This window comes from Dermacentor silvarum, chromosome 2 (genome assembly GCF_013339745.2).
Source record: "Dermacentor silvarum isolate Dsil-2018 chromosome 2, BIME_Dsil_1.4, whole genome shotgun sequence".
In the NCBI taxonomy this organism is placed as follows: Eukaryota; Metazoa; Arthropoda; class Arachnida; order Ixodida; family Ixodidae; genus Dermacentor; species Dermacentor silvarum.
The window spans coordinates 125,989,188-126,005,988 of record NC_051155.1 but is presented as its reverse complement, the minus strand read 5'-3'; the positions used below and the strand labels follow the sequence as shown (position 1 = coordinate 126,005,988).

The 16,801-nt window shown below is 49.2% G+C and overlaps 1 protein-coding gene across 1 annotated transcript in view; it reads left to right on the top strand.

Annotated features, from left to right (window-relative positions):
* Positions 1–16,801, top strand: part of LOC125943522 (uncharacterized) — a 1,494,167-nt gene that overhangs the window by 699,879 nt on the left and 777,487 nt on the right. The window lies entirely within an intron of this gene.

Here is a 16,801-nt window from a genome sequence, read left to right as displayed (position 1 = left end):
GTGGTTGTTGTCCACCTATGAGATTTGAGCGATATAATTTTCTCTGTACATTTGCAGTACTGATATAGACATTGCACTTAGCGGCTATGAATCCTGTGAGCTATTGTGTAAGCTACCAGCCATTGTAGCTGCGACGTTGCTGTTGGCATTGCCGTTGTCTGTACATTCGAAGCTGTTTTCCACCAAATACCTTATTTTCAACGAATCCTCTATCGCTGTTATATGCTACGTTTGAGGCTGGTCATTATCATTAACACGTATGCCTTCCTCGTGCAACGGACGCAGTTTTCATGAGAATGACAGCGAATAATTGCATGCATAAAGAGCGCCAACTTGTCAATAACATTTTATATGCTATATGTACAAAACTATTCATTTTTGTTCTATTGGTGCGGGCTGTGACTGGAACAGCTTTGAATGCCTAAACATTGCATTCAACGTCGTTTTTCTGCTTGATACTGCAATGATGAGCACTTATTTCGCAGAATATTGTGCGTCTCCTGAATGTTTGTAACTCGACGGACGCACAATGCCTCCATGGCAACGCGCGAAGCGTGATGCAGGTTTTTCGTGCCCGACTCCAGCAGCGAATACAAATAATGGAAAACGAAGTATTCGCTCTTTCGGAGACCTAAAGAGATTGAAAGATCGCAGCCGTGGGCCCGAAACATAAAACGTGGTGATAAGGTATTGGATGAAGCCAGCGTCCTGTACAATAAACACCTCGATCAAGTCGCGCTTCATCGAAGGGGGTTTCAAGAATGGTTGTCCGTGAGTCAGTGGAACTTCCACGCTCAGGCGCCCCAGTTGACAAACAGTACCTGTTGATGCTGACCCAACAGTATTTCCTGACGCCCCTATGTACCCTATAAAACATGTTGCTCTGAAGAGGAAGGAGCACAACTTGTGTCACCAAACGCCTACACCGCAGTGCTGCCAGATTGGGCTATTTGTAGCCTTATTGGGCTACTTAAATTTTCTTTTGGCTGTGTTTTAGATGTGTTGGACATGTGGATATTTTTTACGCTACATTATGTGGATCAGGGGTGCGCTAACGTAAAATTATTCCAAACTGTTTTGATTCCAATTTCCGCAGTCAGCTTCCACTATTGGTCAGACATTTTCGGGCCACTCCACCTTCGCTTGTCTGTCACTCGACGTCATGAAAAGCGCGATAGCTCCCCGACTGATATAACATGTGCACACTGATTATGACAATATGACTAAACCGCACAAAAGAAAAACAATCATACCTGATTCGACGTTTTTCACCATTAGCCCTTTGCTATTGGTCCAATATTTTCTGGCTACGCCCACTTCGCCTGTCTGTCCCGCGACCTCGCAAAACCGCGAAATCTCGCCACCTCAAAGTGACGCGTACGCGAAAAAAAATGCAATAATATGCCGAACAAAATTGAAAAATTTTTCTGAATAGCCACAGACTTCCCCCTTCCGAAAGGAATAGAAGGTGACTGCCCGCCTATCGCTCAGGCCCTCGCTACTCGCACCTGCCGGGAGCATGTGTTTATTTGTGCATGATAAACCTATCGCATAAACCTATGCTATATTACCTTGGCAATTGTCCGGGGACCCTAGGCGACGAGCATCTGGAAGGCATGGTCATCAGTGCCCTTCATGACGTCCTTGATCTTGTCAGCTTCGTCCATAGATGAGTTGATGCGCTTGCAGAGCGAGATCAAGTTTTCAAAGTAACTTGTAAAGTTGTCGTCCTTGCGTTGAGCTCGACCACGCAAGCGCTGCTCAGCACGAAGCCGGCGAACGGCTATGAAGCACGCATGTTCCGGACGGCCGAATACATCTGTCAAAATTGCCGTGAAAGCCGACCAGGGAGTAAGATTGAATTCATGATTGCGGAACCATCTGTTTGCCACGTCCGTCAAGTAAAAGATCACATTAGTGAGCTTGGCGCGGTCGTCCCACTTATTATAGGCGCTTACACAGTCATATTCGGTGAGCCAGTCTTCCACATCGTGGTCGTCTGTTCCACTAAATATAGCAGGATCGCACTGCTGGATGACGCCAGGACAGACGATGCCCGTGGGTGCGGGAGCGTTAGCCTGGGACGGTCCAAGATCACCCATTGCATCAGCGCGTGGTAGCGTCCGACTGCGGAGTTCCAGGATGTTGAAGAGAAACCCAGCACCTCCACCAATTACAATGGGAATGTTTGCCTTTTTTATTTTTTAACACGAAAGTGTTTTATGCCGGGGTCCACCAAGACTTCACTGACGTATTTCCGTCACGGAAATACGTCACACGAACATAATACAAAGAAAGAAACCAGAAGAAAAAGTTCCACAAACATGCAAAATTTGGAAATCGAACCCACGACCTCTCGGTCCGTGACGATAGATCGCCGAGCGTTTAACCCATTGCGCCACAAACGCATTTGCAGAGAGCTACACAGACGCGCCTTATATATCTAACACTCCTCCGTGTACCCGCGCTCTTGCTCGGGGCGGTGCCGCCGCCTACGAGCAGAAAAGAGAAGTACTGCATTATGACACTAACGCGCACCGACAGTGAACGCTTCGGTGGTCTCAGCACCACGACGCCTCGATGCCAGCATTCGAATTGACGCTGGCATCAAGAAGCACTACCAACGCCACCTAGGTGGCGTTCACCGTACTCAGCACAGCGGAGCGTGGCCTCCGCAATTAGCTCTGAAAATGTTTCTGAAGTTGATCGCGGAGGCTGCAATTACGACGCGCTGTACGCGCTGATTTGACTCGGTGACGATTCAGTTACGTGCTTTGTCTTGCGCGTTGTATTAGTGTGTCAGTTACGTGCTTCGTCTTTCGCGTTGTGCTAGCGTGTGCAGCGTAGTGTAGCTTCCATATGCACGACGGTTGCTCATGGTCATCGACGTTGGTAGTCGTGATGGAGGAGACGTGCCACCAGGCGTCAGCGTGGGTGCATCAACGCCTAAGGGCGCTTTAGCCACAAAACACCAATAGACATTATATATCAATGTGCAATAAACATTACACTACTTCTGTGAAGACACGTTTCACTTTCGTGTTCTATACCGATTCCTATATAAGAGGGATCAACCACATTTTTTTGTGTCCCCCGAATAAAAAAGAAACAAAAAAGGGCGAAGCCCGCACAACCGGATGGTATCACGGGCATAAGGCCAATATTAAAATAAATGAATAGCAGTTGCTATACCAACTCAATGGAAATTTAGAAAGAAAAGCCAATAAAAAAAAGTCGCAGTTGCGCCCAAAAGGCGAAGAATCGATCGCGATAGCAAATTAGTAGAGAGCTATACGAAGCCAGGATAGTTGTTTATTGGGCTGTTTAAAGTTGTAAACATTCGCTTACTAACTAAATAGACAAGCACAGTGTCACGCGCGCACAGGTAAACATGAACACACCTCCCCCGATGACCGCGGAAACTTAAAAGCGATGGAATGCGAAAGCGCGAGAGCAGCAGCGCACAAATTGACCTTCGCGCTGTCTCCCGTCTCGCTTCAACGCGAACTTAACGTCCAAAGCACAGCGTATACCGTATACGAAGCTACCGGCACTCCGCGCATGCACTTTTACACTTTGTACCCATCGTAGATCACTTAGAAGATGCGGACCCCGCGGGCGCACACTTCGGCCACATTGCAGATCGCTTTCAAGATACGGTGCCTGCGCGGAAGCTCTTTCAGCAGCATTCGCAAGAGCAGAACGCACCCCCCACCCCTACCGTCTCCGTCGCCTCCTCTCCGTAGCCCGCGAGCGAACGAAGAGCGCGCGCTTCCGGCCACCTTTCTCTCTCGCGTGCGCGAGATTAAGCTGCGGGGCTGCGGTTGCCAGCTAACCCTCGCATGCTTTCACTCGCACTAGAGTGTACTATAGTCGGGTACAACTTTAGAAGACAGGAGGAGGCCCCGCCCAGTTGACCGAAGCGCAGCAGCCAATTCCTCCGCGACTAAAGAAATAGTCCCACTCAAAAAATTGTGACTGCTTCTAAAACACGTATTTGTCGGCATAAATAAGATTTGTGTATCTTGACGAGTGGTTTGCTAAAACTCTCATGATGGAAATGCTACCGCACATGCCGGATCGCGACAGAAAAATAACTCCGTGCCTTCTACAACGCTGTGCGTCGTCTGCTACGGAGCAAGATCGACGGCACCGCGCGTAGCAGTCGCTGGCTTAATAGCATAAGATTCATATATACTTTTTGTGTGTTTGCACAACCTTATTTTTTAATGTGTTGGGCTTATTTTTAATTAATATATTTTTTTTCGCGGTTGCGAACCTGCGATCTCGTGAGTTCGCGAACGATCGCGCGCGGCATTCCGTGCCAGTTTTCCGCCATGGAGCCCAGCGAGGTGACATCGGAACGCGATCCTTTGTTGCCGAACGAGCCTTGTGTCGCCTCGATGACCACACCACCAAGGAGCCTCGGCAAGAACAAGAGCGGCCACATCCTGAACAGCGATTCACGCAACATGATCTTCCACTGCTACACGTTTTGGCGTAACAGGCAGCCTGAACGCAGCGTGGAGGACACGAGCAACTTTGTCGCCGACATGCTTGGTGTAAGCGAAAGGACTGTGTTCAGGGTGAGGCAGGAAGTTAAAGCTTCACATTTTTCGGGTGGCAAACTGACGACGCCCTCGCGAAAGCGCCGTCGCGAAAGCGCCCACGCAATGCGGAGAAGAGGAGACGCAGCGCGAAGTTTGACAGCTTCACATTGTGCGCGCTGAGATCATGTGTGCACGATTTCTTTCGCCGCAACGAGATACCGACGGTCGAGAAGGTAACTACCGAGTTCTCGGAGCGTATGGAACTACCATCACTAAGGCGGTGTACTGTGCGTCGCCTGCTTGCCGAGATCGGCTTCAAGTACGAAAAGAGAAGCCGCAACTCGCTGCTTATCGACAGGGATGACATCACCGATTGGCGGAATCGCTACCTCCGTGACGTGGAGCGCTACCGGGCGGAAGGCCGAAAGATCTTCTACCTGGACGAGACATGGGTGACGGCAGGACACACACGGTCGATCGTGTGGACAGACACCGTGGTGCAGAAGCGTGGACGCCTGTTCGGTCAAGCAAATGGCCTGACGACGGGTCTAAAACAACCTTCTGGGAAAGGTCAGCGCCTGATCGTGACGCACATCGGCAGCGAGGATGGTTTCGTCGACGGCTGCTTGGATATATTCCGAGGCCAAAAGACAGGCGACTACCACGAAGAAATGGACGGCAATCGCTTTGAGGGCTGGTTCAATGACGTTCTGCAGAAGTTGCCAGCTGGTAGCGTCATTGTTTTAGACAATGCACCTTACCATAGCCGGCGAGAAGAGAAATTGCCGACGACAGCCTGGAAGAAGGAAAAGATACAGGAGTGGCTCACAAGCAAGAACATCAACTACGGTGAAAGGATGATAAAGAAGCAGCTGCTTGAGCTGGTGGCATCTGTAAAGTCACGCTTTCTGAGCTACATCGTAGACAACGCAGCTGTAAAGGCCGGTTGCATTGTACTCAGGCTCCCGCCGTACCACTGCGAATTTAATCCCATTGAGCTTGTGTGGGCCAAGGTCAAAAATGGCATTGCTGCGGACAACAGAGACTTCAAGCTGTCCACGGTCGACGTCATCTTGAGGGCGAAAATCAAGCAGGTAACGGCGGAAGACTGGAGAAAGAGCATTCAGCATGTGATGGACTTGGAGGCAAAGTTCAGACTTGACACGTCTGGGAGTGAGCACATTCAACCCATCTTCATCCAGCTGGGTGAAGATGACACTGAAGAAAGCGACTCCGACTGCGAGCTGTCTGGCATTGAGCCACTCGACGAAGCATAAACGCTTCTTATTAACAAAAGAACAGCCCTTATTAGGGCTACCAAAATTTTGCCGGTGGGTTCGCAACAGCCAACCATCCATTCCGTGACCTCTCAAATAAATAAGCAGTTCCATTTATGGCATATTCCTTATAATAGAAGCTCAATTCTGATAAGCAACGTCCTGCACACATTGTGCTCGATTTAAGAAGTGGCATAGAAACACATTTAAATGCTGGCATATCTGAATGAAACACTATTGTTAACCCTGATTATCGTTGGCGGGCTCAAAATGCTCATTCGGGCAGCCATTCATGTGGTTGCATTGTTTATTTTGTTATCTGGCTCACACAAGTAATGCGGTTAAGAGAACAAATATAAAACATCATTAGCTTAGAGAGGCCCAAAATGCTCATTCAGGCAGCCACCGTCGACTTTGACGTGCCCCATAGTGAAATAGCAGTAGTCAGAGCACGCTTGATGGTTCTGTTAGCAGTCTGCACTGCAAATCACAGTCATGTCATAGCAAGTGGTGGTGAAATAGCAGCAGACAACACCAAACTGACAGCCACTGTCAGCAGCTTGAATGCCAAAGCACATTCATGTGGTTGCATTGTTTATTTTGTTATCTGGCTCACACAAGTAATGCGCTTAAGAGAACAAATATAAAACATCATTAGCTTAGTGAGGCCCAAACTGCTCATTCAGGAGGCAACTGTCGAGTTTGACGTGCCCCATAGTGAAATAGCAAGAGTCAGAGCACGCTTTATGGTTATGTTAGCAGTCTGCACTGGAAATCGCATTCATGCCATAGCGAGTGGTGGTGAAATAGCAGCAGACAACACCAAACTGCCACTGTCAGCAGCTTGAATGCCAAAGCACATTCATGTGGTTGCATTGTTTATTTTGTTATCTGGCTCACACAAGTAATGCGATTAAGAGAACAAATATAAAACATCATTAGCTTAGAGAGGCCCAAAATGCTCATTCAGGCAGCCAACGTCGAGTTTGACGCGCCCCATAGTGAAATAGCAGTAGTCAGAGCACGCTTTATGGTTATGTTAGCAGTCTGCACTGGAAATCGCAGTCATGTCATAGCGAGTGGTGGTGAAATAGCAGCAGACAACACCAAACTGACAGCCACTGTCAGCAGCTAGAATGCCAAAGTACATTCATGTGGTTGCATTGTTTATTTTGTTATCTGGCTCATACAAGTAATGCGCTTAAGAGAACAAATATAAAACATCATTAGCTTAGTGAGGCCCAAACTGCTCATTTAGGCAGCAACCGTCGAGTTTGACGCGCCCCATAGTGAAATTAGTCTGAGCACGCTTTATGGCTCCGTTAGCAGTCTGCACTGAAAATTGAAGTGTTGTCATAGCCAATTTTCAATTTATTAATCTGACTCGAGCAAGTAATGCGAATGCAAGCACAATTATTAACGTGATGAACTTTGCTAGCATTTTTTGTCATATTTACGTACCGGAAAAAAGTTGAACGTGTTTTAGTGAGTCACTTTGTTCATTACAAGCCGTAGGCAAAGTGACGGACAGATCCAGACAGTGATATTGGGGAATAAATGGTGAAAGTGGCAAAAGCTCTCACAGCACTGCTTCGCTCGACTCCATTCACTAGAAAACTGCATTTGTAATGATGAAAGCGTCATGACAGGAAATGATACCCCACTGCACAATGTTATATATGTGTACCACTACATGTGACGGGCAGCAAAACCATCTGTTTATAAAGACTGAATGCAACAACATAGCAAGGTGCTGTTTCACAATATGGCACCTTTTCATGTGCACTTCTGGTAAGCTACCGTATGCACTGATGCATAAACACATTAACAGGGGAAAGAGACGAAGTAACAGTGCAAGCCACGTGATGCTTTTAACATTTTGTATCTGTCAATGTTTCTGTTGTCACAGCTGATAGAACTTTCTTTAGTGCAAGTTGATTAATCACATTGCAGCAACAGCACAAGAAGCGAGGTCAGAATAGTAGGAGAAAACAAAGCAAGGTGGCAGACTGAGGAGGCAAGGTAGACAAGAGAGAATAGCTTTAATGACATCGAAGAGACCAGCCCTGCTATTCACAGGACTTGGTGCTTTGAATGAGACGAGTTAATGGAATTGTCGAAAGCCGTGGCTGCAGCATGCTTACAAGAACAAATGCAAAAATAAAAGGATATAAATAGGAACAAATACATACACGCACGGAAGAACTCACATTTTCACACACATGAACACAAACGCGAGCGCGAAAACTAAGATCTAAAATACAAAAAAGGGCAAAATAACAAATATACACAAACACACAAGAAAACACGCACACACATTTAACGCAGACACGAGTAGAACTATTAGGAGTCAGTTCACAAGCAGCTGTGCCTACTTTGTCGTACTTCTTTTTAATGTACATATTGGCTCTGTTGCCTTCACTGTCATGGGAATTTTTTAGTAGCGACATATCACGACAAATCGCAAAGCTGTGTTGTGGGAAAGCAAGTCGAGCGCTGACAGCACAACTTATGCGCGATTGTGTCACAGCAGGCATTCTACAGCTGGCGCGTGCAGTGAGCGATGAGTTCTAAGCCACACAGCGACGCGAATTCATGCCAAGGTCCCTTGCAACGGCACCAGTGTATCAGTCATAATTTTAAATTAGCATTCAGGCTGACATTAAGGAAACAAACACTGCTTCCAAACACCTGACCGTTAACAATCCAATGACATTCGCTCAAGCAGCGCGTGTTAGTCAATGATTGTTAGCATTGGTGGAAAGCAATCAATCGACGGTGCTACACAACACTCGAAGGACGCCGCTAGACGCTCGGCTATCTTATCACACTGCTGCCAACGATCGGTCGTTTGCACGCTGAGCTGGCAGCAACGAATCTTTGCGTTGGAGGTTGCTTTCACAAATCTTTTCTGTTGAGAAACTCGCAGGTTGGTTTCATCCGCGCACGCTTTTCTCATTTATCCTGATAATGGTTTTGCTCCATCACTTCACCACGTCCGACGAGAAACGCAGGGGCACAGTACACAAACACACCCGCCGCTCACAGTAGGTACCAGACTTTGGCGAACTCTCCTCGTCGTAACTTCACTTAGGAGCAAAACAAAACACCACGGAACAAACACGTACGATGTTTGTTTGCAGCGGTATGCCGCCGCGGGATCTTGTTTCCACACGAAGCGCAGCGCAGCGCCACCGATGTTCGCTGCAATCTTTCTTCGCCGGCTCAAGGCTCAGAACAAACGCACGCGGCACAAATTGTGCATCGTAAGCTCACAATAATATTTCCGGCATGACAGACCACCACAAACAATTCGAATTCACTCTGACGAAGGGAGACGCACAGAGCTGACGCGACTCGGCCCAGTTCGAAGCGAGGGCGGCCATGTTAGGCATGTTCTCCGTCGGCGGGGACACCGGCCGTCCGGCTCATGACGTCACCTGAAGTGCGCGCCTATTGGTGCCAGCTCGTGTGCATCCGCCTTTGAGGAGCAAATGCCGCTGTCTTCTAAAGTTGTATCCGACTATAGACCATTGTCTAGTACACTCTAACTCGCACACACAGCGTACGGCGCTCGGCGCCGGTTTTACCGCCGTTGGACTTTATACTGAACCTCACGGTGACGACAACGGTGACGGCAGAAATGCGCTTGGAGGGTCCATATAATTGCTATCGCAATAAAATAAAGGTGGAGGGAAAGCCTGTTGGATGACGCCAAATGTACAGGTTTAGATACGGAGTCTGTAATTTGAATGGAAGAACCTCAGCAAGTATATTACACTAAGCGTTCTCCACGCGAAACTTGCGCACAGTGATTAGACGACCGTTTGCTTCGAACGCAACGTAAGCTGCGCCCGCTGAGGCGCTCGTGAAGGTGCCGTCGGTATAGATATGATAGTCCGGGGCACGCGAGGTATTAGCGGCCTGAGAAGGGGTCAGGTGCTCGAACGCAAAAAAGGCAAATCTCACGCGGACGGTGAGACTAAGGTTTGAACGGGCGTTCAATGGTGCTCGGATAAAATGTGTCCTGGCCATAATGGGTGATGACTTTGCAGCACTTGCTGTAGCTTTCAGCGGTAGGCCGAAAGAAGTCCCAATAAACTGCCCTATATGACCTGCATCTCAGAAGTAAACACCTGCCGACAAGATCCCTTGTCAAAGCAATTTAGCATCCAACTGGAGTGCTGTAACGGAAAGCTTTTCCAAACTTTTCTATTCAATTCTGCAATCAGCCCTCAACTATTGGTCAAAAAATTTTCCGACTACCGCTAACTTCCCCTGTCTCTCACGCGACGTCACGAAAACCGCTTAAATACCGCATCTTATATGATGTGTGCACAATGATTTTGCATGATTATACCGAACGAAAGAAAAATAATTATTTCTCGTTCGACCCCTTTTCACCACTGGCCATCTGCTATTGATGACGCGTCTTCGGGCAGCGCCCACTTTGCCTTTCTGTCACGCCAGGTCACGCAACCGCGAGAACTCGCGCGTCAAAATGACGTGTACGCGTTAAAAACGCTTTAATATGCCGAACAAAACTCGGGCCGAATTCACAAAACTTTTCTTTCGTAAGTGCTGCTAGCCATTGGCCCACCGCCTTCCCTAATGATATGTCCAACAATGACCAACAACACGACAAGCTGGCACCTGCTCCTACGAACAGTTTTAGCGTAAGAAGGTTTTTGTCAATTCGGCCCCTGAACTTTTTTCTAAATGACCGGAGACTGCCTCGTTCCGAAAGCAATTCTGACAGCCGATCGCTCTGGCACTCGGAGCTGCAGGGGAGCATGGATTTATTTGCGTGCATTATAACAATATAAGGTTATCGAGCACTTTCGGCACGTATGCAGCAAAGCTGTGCCAACTCTTCTTTGCTGAGGATTCGTTCTGGCGGAAATATTAACCTCCCGTTGCACGCCACCGCGATTTTGGACCAGCCACCGTAAGCTAAGTAAAGGGAAGCGGACTAATCACAGACGTCGGTACAACCCTCTTTATCCGGTCATCTACTTACGTTGTGCTGAATCGGCCCCATCGATACACTCTCCACTTGAGACTGATTCTCACCTATTTTCAGCCAATTAAATAACAAAAGCTGCTCAATGTAGGCAATACTATTCGCTTTGAAAGCAATAAAAGTGACCTGCTATAAACGAGGAGTGCGTTTTACGGGGCTTTCAAACAACCCTGCGGGGTACCGCCCGATGCTTGCGTCGGCGTTTACGTAAATTTGACGTCAGGAAATTGGAATAAAAACAGAGCCATAATTCACAAAAAAAAGTTCTTACGCTAGAATTGTTCGTAAGAAAGAATTTCAGCCAATCCAGATGCAAGACATATAATTTTCGAAGGCCGCCGGCCAATGGAAAATGTAACTTACGAATAAAAGCTTTGCTTTGTGGATCTGGCCCCAGATTGGAATAGGTTTAGGCATAGGGCCCTTGGGGGTGCTATGCAGGATGCGCCGAGTTTGGCGAAACTCTGGGTCTTTACAAGTTCTGGCAACGCCCCAAGATGAAAGAACTAATGGCAACAAGACAAAGTTTGTCCGTCGGCACGCCTCCAGTTTCATTGGTTTATCTAGGTTCACTCTGAGTGGCTATCATGCCTTGGGCGTTGCCATATAATTCGGCGGTCGATAACTTGGGGCTCACGTGATCATACCATAGGTGCATGGTCGTGCCTTCTTTCACTTGTTTATCGTTCCACCGAGTGCATTACAGGCACAAGCAAGTTATAAAATAAATGCATTTACTACAAAAAAAAGTCGCAGTTTCGCCCAAAAGGCAGAGAATCGATTGCGATAGCAAACTAGTAGTCAGCTATACGAAGCAAGGATAGTAGTTTTATCGGGTATATAAAGATGTAAATATTCGCTTACTAACTAAATAAACAAGCACACTGTCACGCGCGCACAGGTAAACATGAACACATCCCGCTCGATGACCGCGGGAGCTCGTGAAAACTCTGGAGTGAGAAATCGCGCCAGCGGCAGCGAGCAAATTGATCTTCGCGTTGGCTCTCGCTTCAACGCGAACTAAACGTCGAAAGCGCAGCGCATACGAAGCTACCGGCACTCGGCGAAAGCCCTTTGGCCCATCGCCGATCGCTTTGAAGATGAGGCCGCCGCGGGCGCACACTTCAGCCGCGTCGCAGATCGCTTTCAAGATTGCTCCGTGAGGAGCAGCCGCGTAAGCAGAACCACAGCCGCTGGATAAAAAAAAAAAGACCGCCTATCCACGAAGTGAATGATGATGAGTGGACGAAGCACCGGGGGATCATTCGGGTAACCGTGAATCCCCGTACATTGCCTACTCGAACATGCAAATCAGTGACAACACATGTGTACAGTATATAGAATGTTGTTTTATTGGTCGTATATGGTATTGAGTTGCGGACTTGGTTTTCCCTTCATTAAGACTGCATTGTGATCAGTGCAGCAGCATGGCAACGCCGGCAAGCGGACCCAGAGGCGGCGAGAGCGCGGGAAGCGGCGGCAAAACGCAGGAAGCGTTCTCCGGAAGCCGGAGCTTCGCGTATATATATATATATATATATATATATATATATATATATATATATATATTGTACTGTAAAATAAGGAGCAGTGGGGCTGTGGCTAAAGAGGGAGAACGACGACGAGGAAGATAAGCCTTGATTCTTTTGGTCCCTCTTCTCTCGGACACTGTCATAGGGATGTTGGTGCAGCTGTTTTGGGTTACATAATTAAATCAGGACGATTTCCTTGCTAAATTCTTAAATTATATATGAATAATTTACTTTCGTCATTCAAAAATTTTCAAAAGTGCTCCTGATTAGACTCCGATAACTGTTTTCCTTCAATCACCCGATTCTTGGCCAATCCCCCTAAGTGGGTACGAGCCACTTTTAAAGACAAGCAAGCAAGCCTTGATTCGGTGCTCGATCGCCTGTGTTGCCTCTCGCTGCTCTGTCGTGCTAGTCGCGAACGCTTACTTCCGAAGTGCTTCGCGACATTTGGTGGAAGGTGCTGGGCCTTTTTCAAAACTGGAACTCCCAAGCCGGACGATCCCTGTCACAGCTCCCATTCCTGAGGAGACTAGTCCTCCCAATCCACCCCAGGCACCGCCTCCAGTCGTCTGTCCTGGCGCGCCACGCCAACGGGATCCTCCCATATTCAATGGCACTGACGATCATGACATAGAGGACTGGCTGTCACTGTACAACCGAGTGAGAGCCCACAACAAATGGACTGAAGCTGACAAGCTTGGTTACGTCCCATTCTACCTTTCCGGCGTCGCCCATCTTTGGTTCCGGAACCATGAGGCCGACTTTACCACCTGGACAGCTTTCCGAACGACACTTCAAGAGGTCTTTGGTCGCCCTGCTGTACGCAAACTTAGAGCTGAACAACAGCTTCTCTGTCCTGCCCAACGAAAGGGCGAAACCTTTACCAGCTACATTGAAGATGTAGTTGATATTTGCCGGCGTATCGACCCAGATATGACCGAAGATGACAAGATCAAGAACATCTTGAAAGGCATAGAAGATGACGCCTTCCAAATGCTCTTGGCGAAGAATCCTCAGGCGGTCAACGACCTCCTGACGCTTTGCCAGAGCTATGAAGAGCTGCGCAAACAACGGCTTTCTACCCGCCGAGCTCTCGCTCCGGACGTTGCGCATTCAGCTCTGAGTGAAGGTGTCAGTGCTACTTGCAGTTCAGAGATCTTCGACCAAATCAAGCAATTTGTACGGGAAGAAGTGGCCCGCCAACTCTCTCTTCTGCCAGCCACTCAAGCGTCAGAGTCGCCCTTGTCTCCCGATCTCCGTCAGGTGATACAGGAACAAGTCACTAACGCCGTCCCACTTGCTCATCAACCGCCTCCAACGCCTGTTCCACTTACGTACGCTGCCGTTGTCGCGAATCCAATGCCCCCGTCTGCAGCTATTCCATCGCGACCTACCAGCGCCTTTCACTCACCTCCGCATTTAGCTGCAACATATGCCCCTACAAGCAGCTACTGGCCACCACAGCAGCCTGTGCGCCCACCTCGCCAATATCTCCATCAGTCTCAGCCCACTGCTGTCAATCCATGGCGCACCCACAACAACCGCCCTATCTGTTATTCGTGCGGCCTGCCTGGGCATGTACCACGGTTTTGCCGCCGGCGCGGATGGTATCCTTCGGATTCTCCGAGGGTGCAAAGCAGCGGTTTCGACTCTCCGTTCCGTTCCGCTCCTGCCGCTCAGCACTTCGAAGCCTCACCTCCTTCTTTCCGCACCCCGTCGGCGTTCTCTGTCGCCGCTTGTCCGTCGCCCTGAAGCTATCCGAGAGGAAAACTAAGGAACACAGTTCCGGAGGCAAGAACTGCGATCTCAACGAACTCCACAAGCCCTAATTTATTTCCTGCGAACGTCCTTCAAGTTTATGCAGAAGACATTGCCGTTCTTGCGCTTGTAGACATGGGAGCAGCAATATCAGTGATTTCGAACCAGCTTCGTCTTCAACTAAGAAAAGTCGCGACGCCATATTCTGCCGTTTCATTACGCACCGTGAGCGCTGCGCCGATTGAACCATTAGGGAAGTGTACCGTGCGTGTTGTTATAAGTGGAACTTTATACTGTGTTGAGTTCGTTATTCTGCCTCGCTGCTCGGATGCCATGATTTTAGGATGGGACTTTCTGTCATCTCATCGTGCCGTTATTGATTGTGCCCGGGCAGCACTCGCTCTGTCGCCATTCGGCAACTACGCTTTTGAAGATACTGACGACGCTTCCGGTCATGTGTTCGTCACCGCCGACACCGAGATTCCTCCATACTCTGCCGCACTTGTACCCGTTTCCTCCGTCGGTTTTCCCGACTCCACAGTTCTTTTCACGCCGTCTAAGCTTGTTGCTCGCCGTCATCCCTTCTTGCTTCCTTTTGCCCTTCTTGCCATTCGACAAGGTTCCAGTGCACTTTATGTCTCAAACCTGTTTCCTTGCCCTGCAAGCCTGCTCCATGATGAGTTTCTTGGTTATGCTGACGAAATCGCACCAAGCTTCCTTTATGGTGTGCCTGACGACCCGGCTTCGCCTCAGGTTGACGCTATGGCCCTTCAAGTTTCTCCTTCGGTGCCACCGTGTGACCCTACATTTTCCAGGTGTATTGATCCCAACCTCACTCCCGGTCAGCACGCCCGGATCGTCAATCTCCTTGACCGCTTCGCAACAAAGTGCTTCGCGACAATATATATATATATATATATATATATATATATATATATATATATATATATTTGTAATGGGGTTTATTGACGACTCAGAAACGCGACCGTCTCAGTTGAGCGTCGGACACCGAGAGCGCGAGCCCGTCTTCGTCGGCGGGCCGATGATGATAGTGCGTCCACAGGGCGCGCCAGTCACACAGGGCGCCAGTCTTCTTCGCTACAACTGCCCCCTGGAGAAGAAGGAGCCAACCTGGCGACTCAAGGAGAGGAGAGGACAAGGGGGTCGTAATAGAGTTTAAGTCTCTGGACGTGGACTGTCTCGCGTCCACGACGCCTCAAGTCAGTAGATGGCGTTAGCGGCTCGACGACGTAGTTGACCGGCGTCGTCTGTTCGACGACGCGGTAGGGACCGTGGTATTGAGCGAGGAGTTTAGAGCATAGACCAGGGGTGCTTGAAGGTATCCACAGCCAGACTAGTGAGTCCGGCTGGTAGGTGCAGGGAGGTCGGTCATCATCGCGACGGAATTTTTGGAGACTCTGGTCTTCCGCCGTGAACGAACGGGCCAGCTGACGGCATTCCTCGGCATACTTGGAGGCTTCAGACAGAGGCGTGCCCTCTGATGGGTCAGGCCGGTAGGGGAGAATGGTGTCGAGCGTACATGTAGGATCACGGCCATATACGAGAAAGAACGGCGAAAATCCCGTTGTGGCCTGTGAAGCGGTATTATAGGCGTACGTAACATATGGCAAAACGAGGTCCCAGTTGGTATGATCCGATGCCATGTACATGGATAGCATGTCGCCCAAAGTACGGTTAAACCGTTCTGCTATGCCGTTCGTTTGCGGATGATAAGCTGTACTGGTGCGATGGACGGTATGGCACGCAGTCAGAAAGGCGTTAAGAACTTCTGAAAGAAACGCACGCCCTCTGTCACTAAGAAATTCCCGCGGTGCCCCATGACGCAGTATGAAGTGATGCAGTAGGAAGGACGCAATGTCGCGGGCTGTCGCTGTTTGCAGTGCCGCAGTTTCTGCATAGCGGGTGAGGTGGTCGACAGCGACATAATCCAGCGATTACCAGCTGATGTGCACGGAAGAGGGCCGTAGAGATCGACTGCCGACGCGGTCAAACGGTCGGGATGGACGAGGTATGGGCTGTAAAGGACTAAAAGGACGAGGAGCAGGAAGCTTGCGTCGTTGGCACGCTATGCACGAGCGAATGTACTGTCGCACAAAATTATACATGCCACGCCAATAAAAGCGGGAGCGAAGCCTGGCGTAAGTCTTGAAGAGGCCGGCATGGGCGCATTGCGGGTCTGAATGGAGAGCGGAACAGACATCTGTGCGCAGATGGCGGGGAACGACGATCAACCATTTGCGACCGTCGGAAGCGTAATTTCGACGATAGAGAACACCATCCCGCAACTCGAAATGAGAAGCGTGGCGGCGGATAGCACGTGAAGGGCGTGTTGTTGAAGTGTCAGAAATGTAATCCATAAGTGCCGCAATCCAGGGATCTTTACGTTGCTCCACAGCCACGTTGACGGGCACAGGCGACGAAAACGCCGATTCGATGGCTGTAATGCAAGTCATGTCACTTGGTGTAGGCGACCGAGAGAGGGCATCCGCGTCGGAGTGTTTACGGCCAGACCGGTAAATGACGCGTATGTCGAAGTCTTGTAACCGTAGAGCCCAGCGCGCAAGGCGGCCAGACGGATCTTTTAAAGTCGATAACCAACATAGAGCATGGTGATCTGTAACGACGTCGAAGGGGCGGCTG